The following is a 26135-nucleotide window of genomic DNA, read 5'->3' as shown; positions in this document are numbered from 1 at the left end:
AATGTCAAGTAATAAAACCTAAGTTGAAGGGCCTCTTCTGCTAAATATTTGTTCAGCAGCTATGTCCCAATTCCAAATGAAAATTATGATTGGGCTCATAAGACATGCAGAAGACAATAACAGGCTACTCCAGGGATTTGTCTAGGTATTTTATATTCCTGAATTAATGTTCTGATCATGAAGCTATTCAGGGTAAATGTGAGTATACACATTTCAAAACACACTTATTTCATCTTATTAGCAGATTCAACATATTATGTCGAACCTTGGGCCAAATGCTGTAGTGCTGAGAAGTAACAATTCTCTGCAGAAAGGCTTGGTTTTTGTTTTTTTTTTTAATCCTTTCTGTAAAATTAGCAGTGCTAGATGCATAGGTTTTGTTGTTGATTTGACAAGGGCTGTCAGCCTGAAATGCTGTGCAACTGTCACAAGAAGATTGAAGATATCTCTTCTAACTCTGCTAAGATACAAATCTACCACTGTAGACAAGTGACACAGATGGAACACTTTAAACTGCAGGGGGTGCATCACTGCCTTGAGTGAAGAAAGATTAAAGGCTCATAAACAACATATGCTATACTTACACACACATGCATCATACATAGCTTGCAAAATACACTTGGTCTAGAACAAAAACAAGCTGAACCTATAACTGTGCACTAAAGCAATCCTGTTGAAGGCATACTGAACTGCAGGCAGCTGTTACAGTATGAGCTATTTGTAACATTATTTCTTGTAATAAACTGAAGTCTGTTTAGGCTATGCTCCAGGCATCCTCTGTGAGCTATAGCCATAGACTGGTCTAAATATTTTCAGCTTGCAGATAATGGGTATTGTTTTCTCAAGATTCAAGTGCAGCTGCATCCATTATGTATTTTCCAGACAGCCTATGTTTATGTGATTGCAGGTTGTTCTCCGGAACAAGCGGCTGATAGGTTATGTACATACAGCCTGTTTATGTTAAAAGCAAGAAACTGCATTTCTAGTAACATTTAAAAAATTGCACTTTGTTTTAGTTAGTTATTTTATTTGAAAAAATACTTAATAGTGAATGCCCTTTTTGCCAGCTAAAATTGGTGCTATGTGGTCAGTGTTCACAATGTTAATTGCTCACATTAAAAATACAACTTTAGATAGCTATCACCCTGTCTGCCGTTTCATTTCAGTGAAAGAATGTCATACAAAATCAAGCTACAGTGGTATACAATAGTGGTTCGTACTGAGTATCGTGCACCCTGGTTTATACAAAGGAAGATCAGAGCTGCTTCAGACACTTGAAGGACTGCCTCCAACATCTTTTGTGGGTTTGGAAAAAATGCTTCTCCCATCCTTCAAACACACACCCAGGGTTCAATCTGAGAGTCTTTTTTCCAGTTCTTGAGGTGCACATGTGGAAATGAACACTTGGATGCTCTTTTTTCCCCTTGAATTACCTGCAAGATGGATCTTTGTCAAATTGCAATATGCATTCCACTGGTAACAGCAAACTAACTTCAGAAGCCCCATTTCATTTTCTAGGTGCTTGGCCCTCCATTATTTTTGTCCAAAAATGCAGTTGTCACAGATTATAATTTTTCTATTCACAAATACAGCCACTCATAAAATTACAAATGAAATATACCAATCACATTTTTCTGTAGCAACTGGATGTAACAAGCCAAAAAATAGAGAAGCACATCATCTTCCTAGAGTTCTTTGTGCATTATTCCTTTTTAACAGATTTGAATTGGGTACTACTCAAAAGATGAGTTCTTTTATGACTCCCTGTTCTGATTACCTGGGTATTATGATGAAAGTTAACAGGATTATGTTACTTCACTTTAATACTGAAGTCCAGAATGTTTATTTTACAGAAGCACATCTTCACTGTCATTCACCCACTATCAGTGATTTTTCTTCTCTTTCTCTACAGGCTTTGTGGGCTGGAAGTTTGTTTGATTTGGTGTTGTCATATTTTTTCATTCACTAATTAAGTGAATGGCTTTTCTCATTCATGCAATACAAAGTTTCAGTCTTAAATTGAGCCTTACTTATATCTGAGACAGTAAAATCAGAACCATATATCATAAATGTTGTGTCTCTGCTGTGCTAGGATGTCAGGGAACAGACTTGGAAAGACTTAATAGAAAAGAGCTAATCCTAACTAACATACATAGAAAACATAATAGTTGAGAATTTTTTTTTTTTTTTGGAGGATAGGAAAAAACTCAGCTTCCACTTTACAAGTATTTATTTGCTATTTAACAGAAGCATTAATTCATGAATTCCACTGAAGCAATGTGGCACCAATTTTAGTCAGCTGCAGTGACTACCGTAAAACTACTCTTACTTTGTAGCCGAGGATTTAGCCCCAAATGTGTCTAGAGAATGCTACTTCTGTCTTGGGTAGCTGCTAAGCCAAATAAAATAACCTTACTTTCTGAAACATAAATATTCTTATCACTTCATACAAAACAATTTAATAGTAATGCTGATGTAGAAGCTATTTTTCAGATTGATATTTTCTGCAGAAATACTAGTCAGTAAGTTAGTCAATGGCAAACAATAAACTGCATTTTCTAACTTCATATATAAATGAGTGTATTTACTGCAAGGAGAGAAGGGAAAAAAAAATTCCTTTATTTGCATCACTGGCCTCATTCTGTCAACATATCACCCAGATTGCTGGATACACACAGAGATGCATTCTGGCAACGCTAGGGAGGGACCCGCACTTCCTGCTGTCTATTTCAACTTATTAGTAGTAGGATGATGCTTCTGGCACATCTAAAATAAATTAATACTGGATTAATTCAATTCAAAAAGATGTCAGGCAAACACATTGCAGGTTCATTCATCACAAACTTGAGAGCAACGTGTTTAAAAAGGAATACCATAGTAATTATGTTTACATATATAACTGCCTAAAGCTCAGCCAAATGACAGAATATATTCTAACACTTTCCAACATGGATTCTGTGCTGATTAAACCACCAGTTCATGAAATGAATATGTAGTATTTTCAGCACTAGAAGTACCACAAGGAAATAATTAGTTTTGTTTTACTTTAGAAAGCATTTTATCTGAACTACCAAAATATTTTGTTATTGCTTCTGATTCAGAGCGGTATTCTGTAGCCTTTGATCAGACATAACTCTTGGTAACAGACATGCTTGAGCTAGGGTTGCAGATCTGAATTACTTCTTTGAATGTGTTTGATCCTGACCTTTTATTCACACCATCTGTGTCTTCAATGGTATCTCAGACACAAGTTTGTCCTACTCAGTGTAAGTAAACCGGTCAGAATTTCACTGGATGTGAAGGTGAATTCAAACATATTCATCTTGTAATCATGACTGGCAGATGAAATGTAAATATAATAATATGGATATCTTTAGGAAAAGAGTCTCAGAATGTTTAGTACCTTGCCCTCTCTACATTCCCAAATGAAGAGCATAAAAATCTTACTTGTGTGGAGTATTTAATATTTTTTGATGTAAAATAACCAACAAGTAAGCATAATTGCCTCTCAAATATCCTCAAAAATACTGAAAGCTGAGAAGACTAATATTTTTTCATAAACAACGTCTAAATCAAATGTTAATGACCCTTTATGAGAATTATAACATTACAGAGGTCTTTCTTCCTTAGCCTGCCATTTTAAATTGCAGCTGCCAACAGTGAAATAATTACAATTAGAATGTTGCTGCAGAAAGCTTTCTGGTTAGAGATGGAAAGCATATTTTGAATGTACTCTGGAAATATATATAGCTTTGGAAGGAAAACATTCCACATACCCAGTACTCCAGAGGAGGAGATACTGCACACTTTGAGCTTGTTCCATTTCAGAAAGCCCTCAGGCCCCAAATTTCTCTCTCCTAACCGTCAAGATTGAAATGGAATACAGGGCATCAGAAGCTCAAAAATGCACTTGGGATGCAAGCCTCTTGGGCCTTTAAATATTAACTTGATAAATCTTCAGCCTTGGGCTAACAGGCAGCTGAGACAGATAGCAAAACATAGCAGAGTCACACTCACTTCTGCTAATCTCCCTCATGCAACAATAACAAAACTACATAGTAAACTAGCTGCAGGCAACAGATCATTTACTCATGTTGCCCAAATGTATGACGTATTTCTTTAAAGTCTGTCATTTGACAAAGTTATGCATCATGATTATCATGAGGGAATTCAAGGAGGGTTTGATCTCATATTCATTGCAAGAAAGCAACAGCAGCTTCAAGTCTTTAAATTGCAGCCGCTGGTCAATAATAGCACATAGACCACACAGCCTCCAGGCCTGCAGGAGCAGTGCCTCAACACAATTCAAAAGGCCTGAGGAAATAACAATTTCTTCAAACCTCCTGCCTGATCCTTAACATGGTAAGTTAATTCTGTCTTTGTTAATCTCATGTATTTTTACTGTGTACTTCGGTCATACAAATGGAAAATACTTGCATATCTTCTTCACATGCAACTGGTTATAGACATGTTAAAGGCAGCCCAGGCCATCTTCCCCTAAAACCCTTGAAAAGCCCAATTGTGTTTTACACGTAAGCGTCCCAGGCTCTTGTGAGACAAAACACCAGGTAGAAGTGAGTAGGAAAATAACTAAGTTAACAGTATGGTGGCACCATCTGCTGTCCCAGGTGGCTTAAAACGATAAGCCATTCCCAAAGAACTGGAAGACCGAAAGAAGAATCATGCATTCTTGTAAACTATTCCGTTTGATTTTACCTTCAATTTCTAAGCCTTCAGGATGTTCTAGTGCCGCATATCCATGCTTTCCCCTACAACCAGAAAACATACACATTCATTTACACATATAATTAAGTAATAAGCCAAGATACCTTATTTACATATCCACAAGTTTCCAATAGCTGAATTTTTTTTTTTTTTTTTGTGAAGAAGGAACAATTACCTTGAGACTTGAACTTCAGACATGGGAGCTGGCCAATTTGTAGATTCATCACACACCTCCTCTTTCTAGCTAATTAGTTTGAAAACTGGTTCTTCGTGAGTAGCAGGGAGAATGATGCCACACAGGGAGATGCCAACCACTACTCATCAGGTCCTCCTTCAGTTTATACTAAATAGCGTAATATAATACCAAATTCCTCTGCCAATTTGAATTAGGCTTGTGATTGGAGCTTGTAACATATAGATCAAACTCTCTCTACATACTCAGTTGTTGTTTTTTTTTTTTTTTTAATCTAGGGAATATATATCCCTTTGTTGATAAGAATCAATGACATATACTACTTTTATTCTTTAAACAGATATACCCATAAGTTACTGAACTTAAGTCTCAACTGATTGCCAATGCAGATATATTTTCTTCATCAATTATACCTAGAAGTATGCTGGTGGGTATTAATCTTTCTTCCATCCAATTCATATCTATTTCAGCTTTTCTATACCTCAGTCACTGAAGAGAAACTAAATTTTGAAAGCTTTTCATCAAGAGGAATGAGCAGTTTTCTCTTCAAAGCTCCAGGCTTACAAGTCAGCTGCTAATTTACTGTGACTTCCTTCAGCAGTAATTAAATTCGATGCATGTTTAACCAAAGAAAATTTTGCCACCATTACAGCAAAAAGGAAAGGCAAGTACTGTTGCAACAAATCTTTCCGTGCAATAGAATTATAAAAAAAATAAAAAAATAAAATGCCACTCTTCCCACAGACTGATGTGAATTACTGGTAGTATTCTTTGCATATGTAATACTGCACCAATCAATGCATAGTCACAAAGACCATATTATTCCTTAGGGAGTTCTCTGAAATGTGTAGAACAAAGCTCTACTACTGTGCTATAGGAAAAGCATCTCCAGGGGACAGGTAGTCTGTTGTCTGTAGTAGTATAATTAGGTCTGATCTACTGATAATCCTTTATAGAAAAAAATGGAACAAGATAAATTCTCTTCCAGGTTTCTTAAATGCAATTTAATGTCTTTCTATAATGATAAATATCAAACTACTGGGGTGGTCTGAGAAGGGAGGAAGAAAACAAAGACATGCATTTATACATTCTTAATGCAAACATTCAAAGAAACTCCTAGACTGAGAGAAAATTCAAACTACACAATAAAACCCAACATTCAAAGTATTCCTGACATATATAGCATGTATAAAAAAGTGTTTATATTTCACGTGGCTAAAGTTAAATTTTATTGTGCTAAGATGCAAATTTATGTAGATGCTTGGGGGAAAAATGGAGAAATGTTAAATAAGAAAAGATGAGTTAAACATTAAAGAACAGACTGACCTATCATACAAGGAAAACATTAGATAAAATTAAGCAAGGTACTGTTTCTCATGCACTTTATGTAAATCTATCAAGGAAGTGTATTGAATCACATCTATTACTCTGTTATTTTTTAGATTTCTTGGATTATTTTTTTCCCTCTCAAAATTAATCTGTACTGTTGGAATATTCACTGCAGTGTGAACAGAATCAGATGCTGAGACAATAAAATAGTTTTTCAGACAAACTAAAGCTATTGTGGATGTTCTTGGATTTTAAAGATACATCTTAGCTGTCTAAGTTTCACCCATTTAATTAGAATGACTATCAGTCTGAGCTGACCGCTACAACTACATTTTTCCTGCCACAGCAATAGTTTCTCTTATTTTTTTCCCACAAGTACTTGTTTGCGCTTGCCATGGGAAAGTAAAACAGAAAAATGAGCACTTCAGCATTAGTTTTCTTTGAAGAAGTCCTAGATATGTCCCTTTGATTAATGCTGTTTAATCACAAATACCTGATTTGTTCAAGTATTTTCATGTCTCTCTGTATATTATCTTTACTCATCAGTGTCAGACAAACATACAGGATTTTCTGGGTGCCTGAAAAGAGTCTGACATTAAATATGGATGTGTTAATGCATGCAAGAGTACTTATTTCTAAATAAATATTTTTTAATTGTTATTTCTATTTAAGTATAAAGAGAAACGGTAGTTGCTGTAGGCTCTGTAGACTTTTCAGATGTATCTATTTAAAATGCAAATATGTGCATATGTGATTGTTAGGGTCTATGTTTAGAAAAATGCCACTTTAAGTGTTTACATTCCTCATAATTTTTTCAAAAGATTCCTGAGGAGTCTTTCATTCAGATCCTTTCAATTTTTAATTTACTTCATTAAAATCTCAATAAAACATCATATTGCAAACTTCTCTATCTGGAATTCATTAACATATCAGAAGATAATTTATCAGTCACATCTCATATATTGCTTTTCATACATTCATTTGTCATTCCTCTGCTTTCATTCTCCTTTCTATGAACTAAAAAAAAATCTTATTTCAAATTTCTATAAATACAGGACATTTAAAGTTTAATTATTTAAAGCCATCTAATACTTTAATTAGCTAACTTTATATATGCTCTTTTAAAAAAAAATCTCAATACTTCAATAGTAAACTACTGGAGTATAGAAAGGGTTAAATATAAGATTCAGCAATGCTAGAAAAATCTTGTCCTGAAAGCTCAATAGAAGTTTATGCACAGTTAGGAGCCTTTTAGCTCCAAGAGTATTAACAAAGTTGACATAGAAAGACTTCTGTTTTCTGTGAAGTCCTGGACAAGTCACTTGAGCCTTCACGAATCCCTGAGATTTGATTAGAAGAATGGAATAGTGCCCTTGGTAAACACCTTCATTCCAGCATACATAAGGCATATACACTCTGCAACAGCTATGGGTTGTCCTCCCTTAGAAAATACAGTGTTCCTATTTCAAGGAAAGGTGGTGAGAATGAATCATTCAAGAATCAAGCATATGTAAAACCAAAAGTAAATAGATGAATAACGATGCATGGCTAAATAGATATAATTGATGTTGCACTAAAAATGCTATTGGTAGCTGGCAAAATACATTGCAGCACATACAATTTTTCTGAACTTTCTCTGATGACCAGGGTGACACAAAAGAGCTCCTACATAAATGAAATTCAATCTTAAGGAACCTACTGTCTGCAGGAACAGAAACACATTTTACATTATTCAGTTACAGTAAGCATACAGTAAGTAGACTGTCATGAGATAGACGACAGCACCATATGAAGTAGAAGCAACTGGAAAGTCACTAAGATTATGTCAGTTAAACATAATATGGTTGCAATTAAAAAATAAAAAGTTATGATAAAAAAGAACACCTCTTGTACGCAATATTTTTAGCAGATCCATTCCAGAATAGTACCATTGTAAAACTTCATAACACAAATGGAGGGCTTGTTCCAGAAATGAAACCCATCACTAAGGATAATAAAATCTTATGTCTTTTTAATAGCACTTCTGCTAGAGTGAACAATTTATGGAGCAAAAGAGTCTGTAGATAATCTCTCAACATAAGACTGCAGTCATAAAAGACAACAGCAAAGAATGAGGAAGATGAAATTCATCTCACCAAACTTTAGATGCTTGCATTGTAGCTACCTGCATGTGAGTTAATAAACTTATCTGGACTTGTTCAATAAGAAGTAATATACAGCATGGAAAGAAATACTTCTGGAACACATCTGAAATCTGGAACATCTGACCTGTTTTAGACATCTATTTAAGACAGCACAAGTTATGACCTAGAAGTATCTAGTTCCATTCACTGAAATTTTCAAAAGTGTTAACATATGGAAATCTTTTTACTGGAAATGTTTACATTCAAATAGATGAATCCTACCTACACTGCTGTCACTGGCTGCAACTAGGAAGAGCAACAGCTTATCTATAAATCAAGGTGAAAACCACTATATTCATTCCCACTTTGGCAATGAAGAAAGCTGTTGTGACCACAAATAATTATGGGAGTTCAAGTAGAGGTCTCTCTTTAATGTATATACCTCCTATATTTTGTATGCCATTGTGCTATACACCTTTATTTTTGAAGCTGTACGTGATTTATTCAGGGATGTTCTGCAAAGATCTCAAAGCAAAAAAAAAAAAAGAAGAAATCTATTAATTGTTGCTAATGAACCCTTAAAAGAAGACCACAATTAGCATGACTTCTCTTAATGACATCCTGAAACAGGAAATGTCAGTGAATCTTATTACTGCAGGAAAAAGAAAGTCCCTTTGTCCTTTAATTTCACTTTATCTCCTTTCTACATTCTTTGAGATAAAGCTAAAAATAGACAGTAGTAATTTCTTACTAATGTTTTCACCTCAAAAAAAAAAAAAAAAAACCCCACTATTATTCTTTTTCAAACAGATTTATCACAGTTGTTTTCACTCTGTTTTTTTCCTATAGAAGTACTACTGTACCTTTAACAACTTTCTTTAAACTCTCTCTAGACTCTTTCAGTCTCAGCATTATCTTTCGGATGCAGCTGCCAGAGAAGGCACAGTCATAAGGCTGAGTGGAAACCTCATCGTTCTTTACAGCTACCTGAAAGGACATTGCAGTGAGAGTGCTGCTCTCTTTTCAGGTGACAAGTGATGGGACCTTTTTAGAAAAACTTTGTGGCCCCAGGATGACATCAAGTGGACTCTTGAGCCAGTTGCTCTATGCTTGCTGAAAATAGTCTTTATAACAACTCCTTACGAAGCTGTTCCAAATGTGTAAAAATAATGGTATCAGCAACAACTGCTATCAAAAGAGGTGTGGCAGCAGGGGGAGGCAGGAGAATACTCCCCTCTGCTCTGCCCTCATGAAGTCCCATCTGGAGTACTACATCCAGGCCTGGGACCCCCAGCACAAGAAAGACATGGAGCTGCTGGAGCAGGTCCAGAGGACTGCCATGAAGACACTCAGAGGGCTTGTCTCCCATCTGAAGGTAGGTTGAAGGAGTTCAGCTTGTTTAGCTTCAAGATGAGAAGGTTCCAGAGAGACCTCACTGCAGCCTTCCAATACCTGAAGGGAGCTTACAAGCAGGAGGAGGACCAACATTTTTACATGGTCTGATAGTGATAAGACAAAGGGGAGCAGCTTTAAAAGAGGGGAGATTTAGGTTAGATGTTAGGAAGAATTTTTTTTCACAGAGGATGGAGAGACACTTGAACAGGCTGCCCAGAGAGGTTGTGGATGCCCCATCCTTGAAAGGGTTCTAGGCCAGATTGGTCAGGTTCCCAGGCAGCAGGATCTAGTGGGTGGCAATCCTGCCCATGGCAGGGGAATTGGAACTAGATAATCTTTAAGGTCCCCTCCAACTTAAGCCACTCTATTATTTTATGATATGATTTGTTTTCATTCTTTCTCCTGTCCTCCCAGTGTCTTATACAAACTTACTGGAGGCTTCCATATTTCTTTTACTAATCCTTTTTCCCCCAGTCTAAATGTGCTTGGAAAGATTAACCACTCTGAACATGCCTTGTAAAATATACCTACAGGAGTTTTGTCCAAAGCCTGTCTTAGCAGCAGTTTCTACTCTGCTTACATGTCAACTAATATCTTCATTCAAATACTCAAATGACATCAAGCTGACGTGTTCTGCCAGGATTTCCTCCAAGTTTCATTGCCATGTTTTTATTTAAAAGCTGTGATTGACTCTTGAAAAGATGCTTTTATCTGCTGTGAAGCCGGCAGTAAGCAGATCCGTGTTAATTCCTAGAAAAGCTTGGTGAGGCCTTAAGGAAGCTACTCATCTAGAAGAAATAGTCTGCCCTTCAGAGTCTGATAATCACCCAAATGCCCACAGGGACTTTTCTAACAAGACCTTGTCTTATCTGAACTTTGGAGTTTCAGAGATGGGCTTGATGAGGAATGACAACTCTTAGTCATGGCAAACTCTGGAAATAATGAACTTTCAGAATAAAGACAGAAAACCTGCTACATTTAATCTGCAATTTTCTGGTACTGGCTACCATATATTTTAAAAAGTATTTTTCCTCTAAATATCTACAATTCTTTTGCTCGTATCACTTGTTCACATAGAAAATAGTTTTAAAACAGTATAAGAAGTAGGGTTGTAGGTATTATCAGTAGGCATTATCAGAATTAATAGACTTGAGATGCTTTCCTCCCAGTTTCCAAAAGATTTTGCTTCCTCATCTTCTTTAGGCACAAGAAATACTAAGAGAATATGGTCTCAGTGCCAAACAGGATATTTGAATACCTTCTTTTTTAAAGCATGGGGAAGATCTTTTACTGGCAGACAAGAAGATGTGAGTTAGAGAAGCTGAGACAATGGGAGAAAAAGTAATTTTTGTAGAAACCATATTGAATGATACTATTTTGAAACTACTTTGTAAATACAAGAAATACTTTGCTTATTTCACTAAATAAAAATCTGCTAATGCGTTATCATCTAGCTACCCAAGTTTTGTTTGGGGGATATATCTTCTGAGCGTCAGACTCTTATCTAAGATAAATTCACACTGTTCCGTTGCATTAGCTGTAACCAGATGAAGTTTTGTGAGCCGTGGCCTAGCATCAATGGGAAACATAGCACTTACATAAACACAGCACACAAAGTAACGATAAAAAAATGACTTTTTCCTCTCTGTTATAGACTGCTATTATAGCTTGAGGTATAATTGTTCACAAACAAGGAATAAGGAAAGATAACAAATATTTCAGTCTATTGCTGATCCTACATGGAATATGATACCACCAATTAAAAGCAGATGGTAAAAAAAAAAACCTAAGTAAAATACTGCAGTTGTATTAGTGTCATTAACATGATCCTTGCATTCAGAATGCAGCAATCAAGGATGCTTACACTTATGCCTACTTAACTGCAAACAACTAAAAATCTTCAGGAGCACAGTAATACTGGATTATACCTGCTCACTAACAGCCCCATGTTTTCCATTTTTTACTGGCATCCTTTCAGCACCACCTCTTATGTCACTACCTAGTTTTAGCTCCAGCTGAACTCGTCCTTAGAAATCTCATCCCTGAAGCAATGCTTTTATGCACCTTCCTTTGACACATACACTTGTTTCCTTTTCCTTCATGCACTCTTATTGCACTGAGAGCCATATCTGATTTGATCGAGTTTTGGTAATAATCTTGTTTTGAGCAGCAGTTTGGATTAGATGACCCACAAAACTCTCTTCCAAATTTCTATGATTCTATGAATACTTCTTTTCACTGAATAAAATAAAGTGATATTAAATGTTACATTAAAAGTTATGTTAAATCAATACATAGAATAGGGTCTTTTTAGTGCAATTTACTGACAAGAATACAGTCTGTGTGTTTGAGGAACCACAGGAGACGACTCCTGTTTAGCAATCAAGGGTTGTTATCTCAGAAAGGAAATTATTTTGACAAAAATTTTTGTGCTTACACTGAACTGTCAGTGTTCAAAAGAAAAGATTACTTAATGTGCTGATTTTCAGTGTCTTAAGAGAGAGAAAGATGTCAGTGTCCTAAATGCTGATTACTGGTTGATATAATCTGATAATGCACTTTTAACAGTAGTAAAGGCAGGTAAAAATGTTTTAGATTTTCACATCATGGTAAGGCAAGCAGGCAAAATCACTTCATTTTTTCACAAAGGGCTGAATTCCCTAACCCTTTATATTTCATTATAATAATTTACACCTGTTCAAGGAATAAGCTATTTGTTGCCAAACCAATCTGGTTTCATTTAGCGCCTATCTCACTTTGCACATGTTCAAATGAATACTCAAGGTGCAAATCAGTGGAGATTTAGGATTTCCAGAATATTAAGTCTCATGATTAAAGTTTCATAATACAGTTGTCACTGAATGAAAGTTCATCTGAGGATATTCCTAAATGTACAAGTAAGTGTATACAAAGATATCTTTAAATTTACTGCCAGGTAGAGGGAAAAAGAAACAAAAAATTCACACTTACAGAAACATAGAATCATAGAATGGTATGGGTTGGAAGGGGCCTTTAAGACCATCTTATTCCAACCCACCTGCTATAGGCAGGGACACCTCCCTCTGGACCAGGCTGCTCACAAACTCATCCAGCCTGGCCTTGAATGCTTCCAGGGAGGGGGCATTCACAGCCTTGCTGGGCAACCTTTTCCAATGTCTCACAACCCTCACAGTAAAGAATTTCTTCCTAATATCTAGCCTAAACTTACCCTCTTCCAGTTTAAAACCATTTCTCCCTGCCCTGTTGCTACCTGCCCTTATCAAAACTCCCTCCCCTCCTTCTCTTCTCCAGGTAGAAAAGCCCCAGATCTCTCAGCCTGTCCTCAAAGGGGAGGTGCTCCAGCCCTCTGATCATCTTTGTGGCCCTCCTCTGGATCTGATCCAACAGCTCCAGCAATACCCCAGGTGGAGTCTCATAAGAGCAGAAACATCTTTCTTTGTGTTTTACATTAGGTTCAAGAGTCAATGTTTATTATCAATGAATACTTGCACCAGTATACGAGTAGCTTCTAGCATAAAGGAAGCAAAAGATGTTACAAAATATGCTTCACTTTCTGGACTGTTTGCACTGAAAATGTATATACTGTCCATCTCAAGCAAATACAAATGCATTCTGAGAGTAGCTCGTTGACTGCTCATGCAGTTTTGATGCTGAAAACACTGTATTGCTACATCATAATCTTTTCTACACTTCTTTGATATTAAGACACATCTTCACTTACTTACAATTTCTACGTAAGAGATGATCCAGCCTGGATTCACCTTCACAATTACAGTTTGCATTATCAGACCCACAACAGTGGAGAATTCAGTGGTTGAACACATAGTGCAGAACTCTTCATAAACCCTGCCTTGGGAAAGAAAAAGGTGGTGCAACTTTCTACTCAAATTAGGCTAGACATTTGAAAGAGGTCACTCATATTTATGTGTGAACCTTGAAATTTAAAAAGATTGTGGTAAGGAACAAGAGAACCAAAGACTGTACTGCCAGATGCATGGCAAGTTTATCACATTTAAATATAAGGACAGTTTATAGTATGTAAATATAAACAAAATTATCTCCTTCTCCAAATAAATTGCAGTGTAAATGCCAATCAGAGTTACAGCACAGGCTCTGGGGCTTTGACACTCCGCTTCTCATGCAAGAAGGTTCTTCTTCATGTGTCTAATAAAAACCAGAAATAAACCCCTCCTTCTTGTCTGCCTTTTGCTCTCACTAATCTCATGCGGCTCCAACTTTTAAGGGCAAGGCTCAAGATATCCTAACTTTTTTCTATTTTTTCCATTGTTTTAACAAATGGTAGCAAAGCCAAAAGCAAAATCTCCCCCTCTCTCCATCCCCTCTTTCTTTTTTTTTTTTTTTAAACTTTTAAAAAGCAAACCTGGGAGTCTGCTGATCTGGCAAACCTTTCTGATCTCTCAGCTTTAATTATAGCATTGAAAAGCTAATCAAGTTGCATTTTGAAACTCTATGAAATGTTATTTCCTGCTGCTAGGTTCAGTGCTGGTAATTACATACTGACTGTTATAGAGGAAGGGAGGAATATTTTTGTAGAGCATTCTTATCTATACTTGGCAGAACGTCTGTTATTAAAAGTTCACTCTCAAGTTTTCTTTGCTCCACTTTCATTTTTGTTAATGGCATTGTATTTATGTGAAAACAGGTTCACTGGCTGAATTCTTTTCCAAGAAGTTCAGTTTGGATCTGGGAATGTACACAGAGCAGATATCTGACAATAGAAGTATTTTTTTTAAACTGACTTCATTTTTCTGAAGTCGGTTCAGTGAGCAAATAACTTTGCACACTACAACATAGATGTAAATGCACGTGAACTATCTTTGAATCACAAATATTGCAGTTATTGCAGGATAGTTACGCAGATGGTTCAAAAATATGGATTTGTCTATGTGAGTAACCTTAATTATTACTGTCAGGAAGTGCATGTTCTTTAACTTTCATGTCTATGTTTTTATGCGTGAACAGAAAACACAGATATATTACAGAACTCTTAGAATGAAAACTAATGGGCTGATGAATGGAATTATAAACAGTTCTTGCATCTATTTTCAAAAAAAAAAAAAATCCTCACATCATTAAGTCTCTCAGCTCTCTGCATGCTGTTTATCGTATCACAGAAAATTGTCAGAGGAAAGCCCAGTGTTTGTCTTTGTTCATTCTGGATTTACTAGGTATTGAATCTGAATCGTGCTTGGCTACTATAACTGCTGCTTCCTTATCTGCTCTTGGTACAGCCATTAGAGGAAACAAAAGAATCATCCCCTCAAGCTTGACGACTGATTTTACTACCTTTAGAGAGGTTGGTTAATTCTTTTGAAATTGCTGCTTGTGGAATAAAGTACAACTTAAGATACAAGAAAGGGATGCAGAAGCTAGGTCTTACCTAACCTGTATCTCAATTGAAGTATATATGAAAAGAGTAATGGTAACATTCTTTCATCCCTCCCACACAGAGGTGCTCTGCATAGCACCTGAGACCCAGGAAGAAAGGGTGCTGTGTCAGAGTTAATTAATTGTGAATTACTAAAAAGAGGTGTTGCCTGTGGCTGAGCACATAAAGAATCTACTCTATTAGATACTCAAAATGAGAAGTTGTAACTGAGCATTTTGCTTTAAAAATACTCGAGACTGTCAGCTATCAAAGTTTGTTACCAATCAGGTTGTTAATTAAGACTTGGTATCTTCTTTGCCTCCTCAGAACAGCTAAAATCTTCCAGAACTCTTTTTTCCTTTCCAAACAAGGATATGTAGCTTCCTTATTTTTCTTGTACAGCTGATGCCATCTCTTCTCATTGGAAGAAAAATGAGTATAGTACTTGGGGCAGTTTCAGTGAGAATGCAAAGAGAGCAGAAGAGATCAAGAGAGATCCAAAATTGAATGTATACTGGATAACATTTAACCTCCTGAAAACAAGTAACAAAGTATGCTAGATTTTTACCAATATTAATTTCCAATAGCTATTGAGACATTGTATATAATCCTAATTTAGGATGACATCTGCTATTCAGCTTATTGCCATAGCATGACAATGTGTTTTCTCTCACTTTGTTTTATTCTGCTTCCACAGTCTGATGACTGAAAACAGGGAAGACAAGAGACCATGATCATACATAGCAGTTCCTGGATGATTAATATAGAATTACAGGATAATTTAGGTTGGAAAAGACCTTAGGTGGTCATTAGTCCACCATCCTGTTCAAAACAAGGTGAGCAGTGAGATCATTAGACCAGGTTACTAAGGGCTTTATCAAGATGGGCCTCACCTGGGAATGGGCTCCAGGCTACTTCTGACCATGTTAGTGGCCTTCCACTGAAATCATAGAATGGCCTGGGTTGAAAAGGACCTCAAAGATCATCGAGTTTCAACCCCCCTGCCAAGTACAGGGTCGCCAACCGCTAGACCAGGATGCCCAGAGCCATGTCCAGCTTTGCCTTGAATGCCTCCAGGAACAGGCCATCCACAACCTCCTTGGGCAACCTGTTCCAGTGTGTCACCACCCTCTGAGTGAAAAACTTCTTCCTAATATCTAACCTAAATCTCCCATCTCTGTTTAAAACCATTCCCCTTTGTCCTATCGCTATCCACCCTTGTAAACAAATATCGCCAGTTTATCAATGTATTTGATGAAGTGGAAGTCAAACACTGGACACAGCATCCTAGATGTGGTCTACCAAGTTGACAGGGATAAACATTTTGAGCTACCACTATGCTCCTGCATCTACATGCAATCAGTGGTTTGTCTAACACAAGGGAACTCTGTTAGGAAATTGTGGAGAAAATATTTCTCCTTTTCCAGTGTTATAAACAACATACATTTGTTATGGATTGCCTTCCTTTTCCATTGGCTCTATGGACATATTGGAAGTGAAATTACCCTTTACAGTGGTGACCAAGCGCAGTTACCAACTGAAAAAAAATGCACAGCATAATATATTATCTTATCTAGACTTTCTGTTAAATCAGCTAATGACTTTAATTACCATCTTAGTTTCATAACTGCTGTATTTGTTCCCACAATGTCATAAAAATATTACATAATTTTCTTATCTTAAGCTTATTTTAATCCTACAAATAGGCATAATTTTAGATGTCTCAATTTTCATTTTATCTAGTAAGATTTTGGAAGAGGGTCTACTACCTGGTTTGTTTTATGTTTAGTAGCTCATTTCCTGTCTTCTAGGCTATGAGACTTCCTACATCAGAGATAATCACTTAGGATGTTGACTAACTACCTGGTTGTTTACTTCCTTTTCTTTTCATCTTTTTAAAATACCAATTACTTAAAACAGTATGAAGATTCTCAATATGAAGTGCAGAGAAGGGCGACCAAGATGATCAGAGGGCTGGAGCATCTCTCCTATGAGCAAAGTTTGAGGGAACTGGGCTTGTTTAGTTTGGAGAAGAGAAGGCTCCAGGGAGACCTCATTGCATCCTTCCAATACTTGAAGGGAGCGTATAAACAGGAGGGGGATCGATTGTTTGTGAGGGTGGATAGCGATAGGACAAGGGGGGAATGGTTTTAAGCTGAGACAGGGGAGATTTAGGTTAGATATTAGGAGGAAGTTTTTCACACAGAGGGTGGTGACGCACTGGAACAGGTTGCCCAGGGAGGTTGTGGATGTCCCGTCCCTGGAGGCATTCAAGGCCAGACTGGACGTGGCTCTGGGCAGCCTGGTCTAGTGGTTGGGGACCCTGTACTTGGCAGGGGGGTTGAGACCCGATGATCTTTGAGGTCCTTTTCAACCCAAGCTATTCTATGATTCTATGATTCTATGATTCTCAAAGCTCTAGAAAGAACTGCAAGTGGCTTTTTGTAGTATCTATGTATAATCATAATTTTTATCTGATCTGCATTTTGACATAGCACCATATCATGCTTCATGTCTATTTCTAGATTCAGTATTAAGAGATTAATTTCAAAACAACACCTTGAGATCCTCTGGATATGTTTCATTTCACTTGGCTATTACTGCCATCTACTGATATAGTTTGCTATCTTCAAAACTCTCCATTTAGAAATTACATCTCAAAGTGAAATCAGCCCGAGGACTGATTTACTTGCTGATGTAATGCCTCCTTCTGGTATGCAATTACGTATGCATTCAGTTTTTAATGTTAATTGTTTCTCTCTCTTGCCTATAAACATGCGTTCAAAGACCCACATAGTTAGCAAATAAGAAAATTGTACAAAGCTGTAGTAGTAGTTTGTAAAGTACTCAGCACTTTCTCTTCTGGGAAGTTTCCCTTGAATAACTTTAGTTATTACTAAATGATTCATAATGATTTCTAACGAATAAGAAAGAAGAAAATAATTATGGTCAAGTAAAGGAAGCTAGTCATGTCCCTTCTTCAGTGAACAGAAAGTGTCAAATCTTGGTTTAAAAAGTAATCACTTTCTAAATCTCATTTCCACCTAATATGAGACCATGATGAGGGAAAGCTCATGAAGTGAAAACTCCTCCTCCTGGAGGCTGAAGTTCACATGAGAATAATGCACAAAATGTTAATCATGAAGATAATTGCCTATTAGATACATATGATAATATAATTGTAATTCATATATATATATAAGTGATTTTTTCTAAGGAATTTGCTAGATCTCAAATGAACTGTTTAATTCAGAAGAAGATGGGTTGCTACTGTCATATGGATTTATTTCCTAAGTAGCATACTGTGGCAATTTTTTGTAGTTAGACACATTCAAAACATGTAAATAAGTTATCTCAAGCATAACCTAAATGTCAGACCACATAAATAGGAACTGTCCCATCCAAAGTAACATGTTATCCGAGCTCAGTGATGAAATACTTCCCTCAGCCTTCTGAAAAACACCCAAAAATAAAAATAAGAAAATAACTTCACTTCCCTGCATAGTGCTCCTGAGTTTAAATCAAATTTACATGTTGAACAGCTAAGAAATGAAAATCCAATAAAGCAAAACTGGTATATTTAGATTTGGTTTCAATAGTTAATTGAACTGCATGTGCCTTCACACAACTATGAGATAGTTCAGAATTTCACCACAGCTTATCACAGGTACCATAAGCCAAGTGCTGAGGGGTCGATCAGTGAGTTCCATTCATTTTTTTCTCCACAGGCTGATCTCCAAGTCCTGCTACAGGCCTCTAAGCCATGTTGTTATACTTGTTTTGATGTCTCTTATTGGTATCTCCCCTAACTCTGCCACAGAAAAGAACTTTCTACAATACAACGGGCCAAAAAAAAATAATAACAATGCAGTTAAGCAAATGAACCTCTGATATTAGTTATACAAACTGGAAACAAGTAAATGCAAGTAAATGTATGATATTGTGTAATGTAGATTTCCACACTATATGAAATCCCTTAATAGCTAGATAGTTTCTATCATATTTTCAGACTTTTGAAATACATATATCCAACCATTCAAAGAAACCAAAAGAAAATGCTGCTTCTGAAGTCAGAAGGGATTTGGCATTAATTACACAGATTATGCAATTGAGCATGTTTTTATTGTCAAAATTTGCAGCTTGCAAGAGGTAGTAAAAGGGATCAAGCATGTGCTCCTGGATCAATGTATTTCCTAGAACCGGTCCAAGAAAAAAAAGGAACATTAACTGTTTAAAAATTTATTTATGAAAACAACTGTTGTATTGCTCTGAAAAATAACAACGAGGAATGAAACTAGACTATCATGAACTGTTCTGCTGGTTGGTCTCTACCAAAAGGGGGGGATCTTGTTCCTCCTGCTTCTGATCATATACACAATTATTCCTTCTGCACTCCCTTTGTTCTGGATCTCCCGCACATCATGCCCTGCATCGAGCCAATTCAACCTACTGAACTAGAAGAAAACAAACCTTGCAAATAAAAGAGTGGATAGGTTGCCTATGGTTTAAAGACTTTGATCAATTTATCGCACAATCAGTTAAGTGCTAGAGCTAGTAAGTTCAAGGGAAAAGGTGGGATCATACAGCTAGTAACAGAAGATAAAGAATTTACCTATCCTCACAGCAGCAAACTATTAGATTATATCAGCTACGTGGTATAACTTTATCCTCAAACTGTGGCTCAAAGTCACATTTATTGCTGACATCTAGCTACACCTTCAAAACACTTTACACAACCTTGCCCCCTCCCTATGCCTCAGTTCTGATGCTTGTACTATCATGATTAAATGACATTCGTTTTTTCATCGTCACTGACATACTTTGCTGTGTCAGTGTGGTTTAAAAAATAAAAAATGAAATAAATTTTAAAAATTCAAAAGATCCACTCTGGAACCGGCATAGTAAAGGAATGTTTAACGTAGGCAGTTGGACAAGGCAGGCGGGTCTGTAGAAATCTAGCTAGTTTAGTCTACCACTAAACTGCAGTCTCTCTGAAATGTAGGATGCGCTTCCCCTTCCACCTCCCACCTTCTACCTTCCAAAAAAAAAAAAAAAAAACCAAAAAAAAACCAAGTAACAAAAATATCACTGTTCAGTTTTCTCAGATCTTATTTCCTTTCCCCTTTTTCAGTGTTTTGGACATCAGTGTTTTATTGAATTAAGTTGTTCATGATAACAGAACAAGGCCACTGGCAGACAAAACTGGGGCACTGTTTGTTAGAAGGATCACCAGAAGCTAAGTGAGGAGTATGAGCTCACCCTACTCCTAATCTTTACTGCAGCTGGGAAATGATCTGAAGCACACAGTTTGAATTTCTCAATAGCAGATTTCAGCAGCATGTCAAATTATTTCATTTTAATGATAATTGAAGAAATTCAACTAAAAAATATCGTATTGTGATTAATTGAAAAAAATAAGACGTCAAAAATAGTATGATCTTATTAAACAAATTCATTATATGCTCTAATGAAGGCAAATCTTTCTTTTATTATAATTAAGTTTATGGAATGAACATATGCCGAATTAATAAAAGAACCACCTATGAAATTATAGAGCCCTGCAATAACATACCCAGGTGAATCACAGTATTTATAACTTCTGACAAATATTCCTCAAAAAATCATATGCATAATTCCAGCTTTTAGTTGATTATTTATCTTCCTGTATTACAAGAAGTAATAACAAATGCTATATGGAAATATTCATTTCTTTTCAATATAAACCTGAATGTTTATGTTAAGCTGTATATAGCAATTTCAGAAAGAGAAAGGATTGAATGTTGCTACTTTTATTCCAGTTTGGGAAGCAGCGTGCTCAGAAATAAAAGACAGGGCAAGTCACTTTTGTTTCTTTTTTTTTCCATTTTTTTGAATGTAATATTCACAAAAAGTTTTGAGCTGACAGATGTAATTTGACTCTTCAGCAACAGAGTAATTTAAGAAATTATCAATTAGGTATTGAACTAGGCCACAGAAAACATCAACTCTGCAGAGTCCAGCTCTGCAGGTGAAAAAACAATTCACACTCCTTTAAAAGTTCTCAGTGGTCTGTTAATCAGTGTGTTGACCAGTCTGAATTAAGCTAGATCAGGTGTGACCTTTGTGATCACATCTGTGATCAGGGAAATCGACCTCAAGTTGCACCTCTTTTCTCCTGTACATATAGCTCAGTGTTACAGTCCCCATCACTTAAAAAGGATCATCTGATCGCCACTCTCACATAGATCAAGTTTTAAGTGGAACAGATGTAAGGAGGTCTCTAGTCCATCCTTCTGCTCAAAGATGGTTCAGTTTTGAGATCAGATCTAATTGCTCATGGCTTTATCCAGTTAAGTCTTGAAAACCTCCAAATGTTTGAGGCTGCGCTAGCACTGAGCAGCCCACTTGAATACTAAAGCAAATCTATTCTGAAACAGGACCATGAAACTATTTTCTTTATACAATCACATACTATTACACAGAAAAAATAATAGAAGATTGTGCTGAACTTTGATGTAGAAGAGATCCTGGAGTGTGACTTCTAACAAAAGCGGAGCTGAAATGAATAGGACAGTTGAGATGATGATTCAGCAGAGCAGCATCTCCATTTCTTATAGTGACCATGAGGCATACAACAAGAGAAACTACTCTCTTGTAAATATTCTTTGGAATACTGATCACTTCTCTGCCTTTGTTCCTCAGAGCCAGATCACCAAAAAGTTGTTTTTTTTCCTCTTTGTCTTTTTCTTACCTGACTTGCTCTTTCTTGATAAGAGGTAAGCTGAGAGTTTTGGACAGCTGCTAGTTCAAATAACATCCAGAAAGCAGTCTCCTCTTAAAATTCACATGGCTGTCAATCTAAATTAAAAAAAAAAAAAAAAGGTGAAAAGAATAGGTCTCAATTATTTCTTTCAGCAAAATATTTTGGTAGAATAATTCTGAAAAAGGAATGATAAAATAATTTGGGGGATCAAAACTGATTTGATCTTAGAATGCTCAACTGTGCAGTGAAATGCTATATTCTATTTAACTACACACAAACACTCCTTCTCAATACTGGAGATCAGATTAAGACCAAAATAAAAATCAAGCCCAAGTTACTCAGAGAGAACACTCGATCTATGAATGATTTCCCATCCAAATAACTGTTTAAACAGAGGAAATAATTAGATTGCCACTTTATGTAATTTTCCATTTCATTCTCTTCGGTAGCAGTTAAAACAAATGGATATTCAGAATTTGTTTTCTTCTCTTTTGAAAATTCATTACTTCATTCATTCATTACTCATTTTTATTATTAAATATGTTGCATAAGATGATTTCTAGAAATAGAAAAAGGGAAAAAATTTTAAGTAGAATTAAATACTGAAATTATTGTACTTCCAGTGTAAACCATTGTTTGAAAAGAGAAACATTATATACTTTGGTGTTTGGAACTAAGTATTGGTACTGGTTTGTATTTCTAACCTTGCAGCAACCATTGATGCACTGGAATGTGTGCCTTGTTTTTCTTATAATGCAGCTGCAGAGGAGGTGTTTGGGCTTCAGACACAGAGCAATAAAAAATATCTTTCGGGGGAGAAAATCTTTCATATCAGAGGTCTCTAACTGCTAAGGAAACAGGCTAATGAGAACAAACATCTAGAAGCTGAAACAAAAGAAATACAAAACAGGAGTTTAGCAAGTACAAAACATGATTATAACGATGTGATTCCCGATGGGAAAAAAAACCCACCAGGAAAAATGTTAAAACAATAAGACTCACATTTCTTAATGTTTCAGTCAAAATTAGGTAAGCTTTTGAAAGACATTCTACAGTGAAACTGAATTACTAGGCTGAATAGAAGAGCAGAGGTAAATGTGTAAAACTTGTTGACCTCTAAGGTAACCACCCGAGTAAATCTTCCAGGGGTTCTTGTCACGTTCAGTTCTAAGAATCGCACCTAATCTGCAACATTTAGCACTTTCTAGTGTCTTGATAACAATTGTGAGGGAATCAGAACAGAAGTAAATCAGATTTCAGACATGGAAGAAATGATGAATAATCCCAGATTTTTCTTTTCTAAACATTAACATCTCCAGTAGGAGTTTACTGTAACAAAAATATGTGTTTTAACATGACATACAATGCATTTTTTCAACTAAAAATTGGAAAATGACAATGTTAATATTTCCATTCAAAACAGTAATTTTTTGACATTTTTTTTTCCAATTGAGCGTTTCACCTGCATTTCTTTTTGTTCTGTTTGAGAAGTGCTCTGCAATAGTTTGTGAGTAAGGGCATTATATAAACAGCCATTGAGATTATTAATATATTCCTTATTAAAATGTTTTCCATCTAAACAGTAATTTCATTTAATTATCAAAGCTCTGGTTTGTATATATTTTGACAAGCTTCAAATTTGTTTTAACTGAAGTTCTGTGTGTACTAAAAAAGGAAACTGATTTTCTGTGAATGAAATTTTTCAATATAAATTCAGTGAAGAGCTGGGGGGGGAAATAAGTAAGAGAATTATGGTACAGTGAAAGGTCTTTAAACTCTGCACAGTGGAACTGACCAGAAAAAAAGAAATCTTCTAGTCAGGAAACCATTCTTAAAATTCACTCTGCCTTCATTATTTAGTCAACATAGTGCTGGACACCCAACATATTTCAGAACCTGACATAGTTAAGATTTGAAACATCTTTTAAAGAGTGAATTCTTGCTGTTTATCAGTCCCTCTGAAGAAAAAAAAAGTTGGTACAGATGGTACAAAGGCTGCTTAGAGACATTCTCAGCTGCAGATACTGCCAGACAGAGATTACATTTGTTCACATGCTGAAATAGCTTGCTTGTTTTGTTTCTCTGTTTTAGGAGCTCCCAGCTCTTCTATGAAGAGTAAGAAGTCTGTCACAATCCAGCTAAGGACAGAATAGACTGCTGCGCAATCCTGCTCTGAATAAATCTTATGGGAGAGTTGAACTATTACCCAGTATTGATTATAGGAATCCCTCATAGTAAAATAAAAAAAAATTCTATCCTTATTACTACTGTAATTCCAGGAGACAGGTTTAAGAGGCATGAAATACAAGAAAAATATATCTGAGCAAATCAATGTGGACATCTGTAGCTAAATTCAGTCCTAGTAACTTCTAACAGAATATTTGTATTTTTCTTTTTACTTCAGCAGAGCCATAACATTTTTCTGATGACCATCCATTCATCCATACTTAGTATACAGCTACTATCTTTCACATACTCTGCACAAAATAATCAGTTGTGTGTGTGTGAAGACAGTTTTCTGTCTTTTTAAAAGGGAAGATCATCATATTACTCTCTCATTAAAAAACTGTGGAAGCATTTACATGGAACTATATTTTTCTTATTCTTCAACAAACCAAGACTAAATATTCAAAGTTTAATTAAGTGAACTTTAGACCTTGTGCCATTAAAGAGATACAAGGGAACTAACTAAAAAGTTTGAAAAAGTTTAAATCCTTCCAAACGGTTTATTATTCTCATGCAGTTATTCATGATAATTCTGCTTCTTACCTCAGTCAATTCATTGTAATGTAAAGTGATTTCTATCTAATGTTCTTCTGGTTAAATGTAAGATCGGGATATTTTCACTAGTCCTTTCATGTTGTCCCTTTCTCTTTTCCTACTATCATGGTCTTTACTGTTGTCTCCATTTCAGTAAGTGCTGGAACACACCAGGAGAAATTTATTTTTCATCAGAAAGCTAAAACTGCCCACCACCATCACATTGCTAGATAGGAGTTTTCAGACTGCAGGCTTCAAAGAAACTTCCATCTCCCACACAGGACAAAATGTAATTTACTAACCATCATTTCCTCTAGAGGATACCCAGAGAAAAACTTTGAGCAACTTCTGAAGAACATATTCACAGCACAATAAGGTAAGCAGTTTCTCTACATGGCCTCTGCAAGCCCATAAACACTTAATATTTTAATATATTTTATTTAGACCAAACAGTTGGCTTTTAAGAGTAGTGTTGTTCCAAAATAGAATAAGACATATTTGAACTTTTTTCCCCACACACAATATGTACTAAAAAGCTGAATACAATATTTAAGTGGCTCTGAAACAGTACAAACTATATGAACAGCAAATACAGTACTCACAGCACAAACTTTATCTCACATAACATGGCTCTCAGCCGCTGTACTGAACATCTGTCACAGGGCCAAAGTAGCTCCTGCAGAGCTGAACAGGAGCCCTTCTCATATAAATGAGCTTCTGGGTTAAGATTCTCAGAATTTATTAGGAGTGTAAGTGCCTCATCTATTCATGTGCCAGGTTTCATGCTCCTCAAAGTCAGACCTCATTAAAGAAAATTCTGCATTAACACTTTCAAAAACGTGACTTCTTAGGAGCAGCTGCAATTGAGACATTTGAAATTACTAGTAACTTTTTATTATTGTGGCTTTGGTTGTTTATTAATAGATTTGTTTGGGGTACAAAATAGGTTTACCCTTAATTTTAATTAGGTTATAGATTACAGCTACATAGGGATCCTGTTCCTAGCAACATTTCCAGTTAGATTGTTGATCAATAACATGCTGAAAGAGTCTAAATTCAGGTTAAATGCACTCAATTTGTAAAGGGAGAGGATTTAATGGTATCTTTCTGTAACTTTTCTGTATCACATGGATTTCACTTGTTACTAAATTCATCTTTTTCTTTAGCTGTTTGCAATGATCCTGGAATTTTGCTCTGCACACCAAATTTTTGAGGAAATGTATCCTCATAAAAATTAAATTGAAATACAAAAGAAAGCACATATGAGCTATACTTTTTTTTAATTTTAAACTGAGGAAAACATATGAAATGTCATCATGTAATAGATTTGATTCATAATTAAAGACAGTTCTCCCAATAAATACATTCTATGCATTTGTTATACTGAACAAAGGAAACTGATAACTAGTTTAAGTGATCATAAGGAAAAAGGGAGAAATGTGTGTCAAATAAGCTATGCATACTTTTTAAACTATCAGA

General features: G+C 35.9%; 1 long non-coding RNA gene across 1 annotated transcript; it reads right to left on the bottom strand.

Annotated features, from left to right (window-relative positions):
- Positions 1349 to 25354, bottom strand: LOC110399951. Its single transcript, XR_002439490.1, has 4 exons — positions 25259 to 25354; positions 21885 to 21991; positions 4717 to 4769; positions 1349 to 1433 (listed from the first exon to the last, which is right to left on the bottom strand). It is a non-coding gene; the product is annotated as an uncharacterized LOC110399951 (long non-coding RNA).

The sequence above is a fragment of the Numida meleagris genome, chromosome 5, assembly GCF_002078875.1.
Source record: "Numida meleagris isolate 19003 breed g44 Domestic line chromosome 5, NumMel1.0, whole genome shotgun sequence".
Classification (NCBI taxonomy): domain Eukaryota; kingdom Metazoa; phylum Chordata; class Aves; order Galliformes; family Numididae; genus Numida; species Numida meleagris.
Note: the sequence above shows the minus strand (reverse complement) of the source record. Positions and strands in the feature narration are given on the sequence as shown.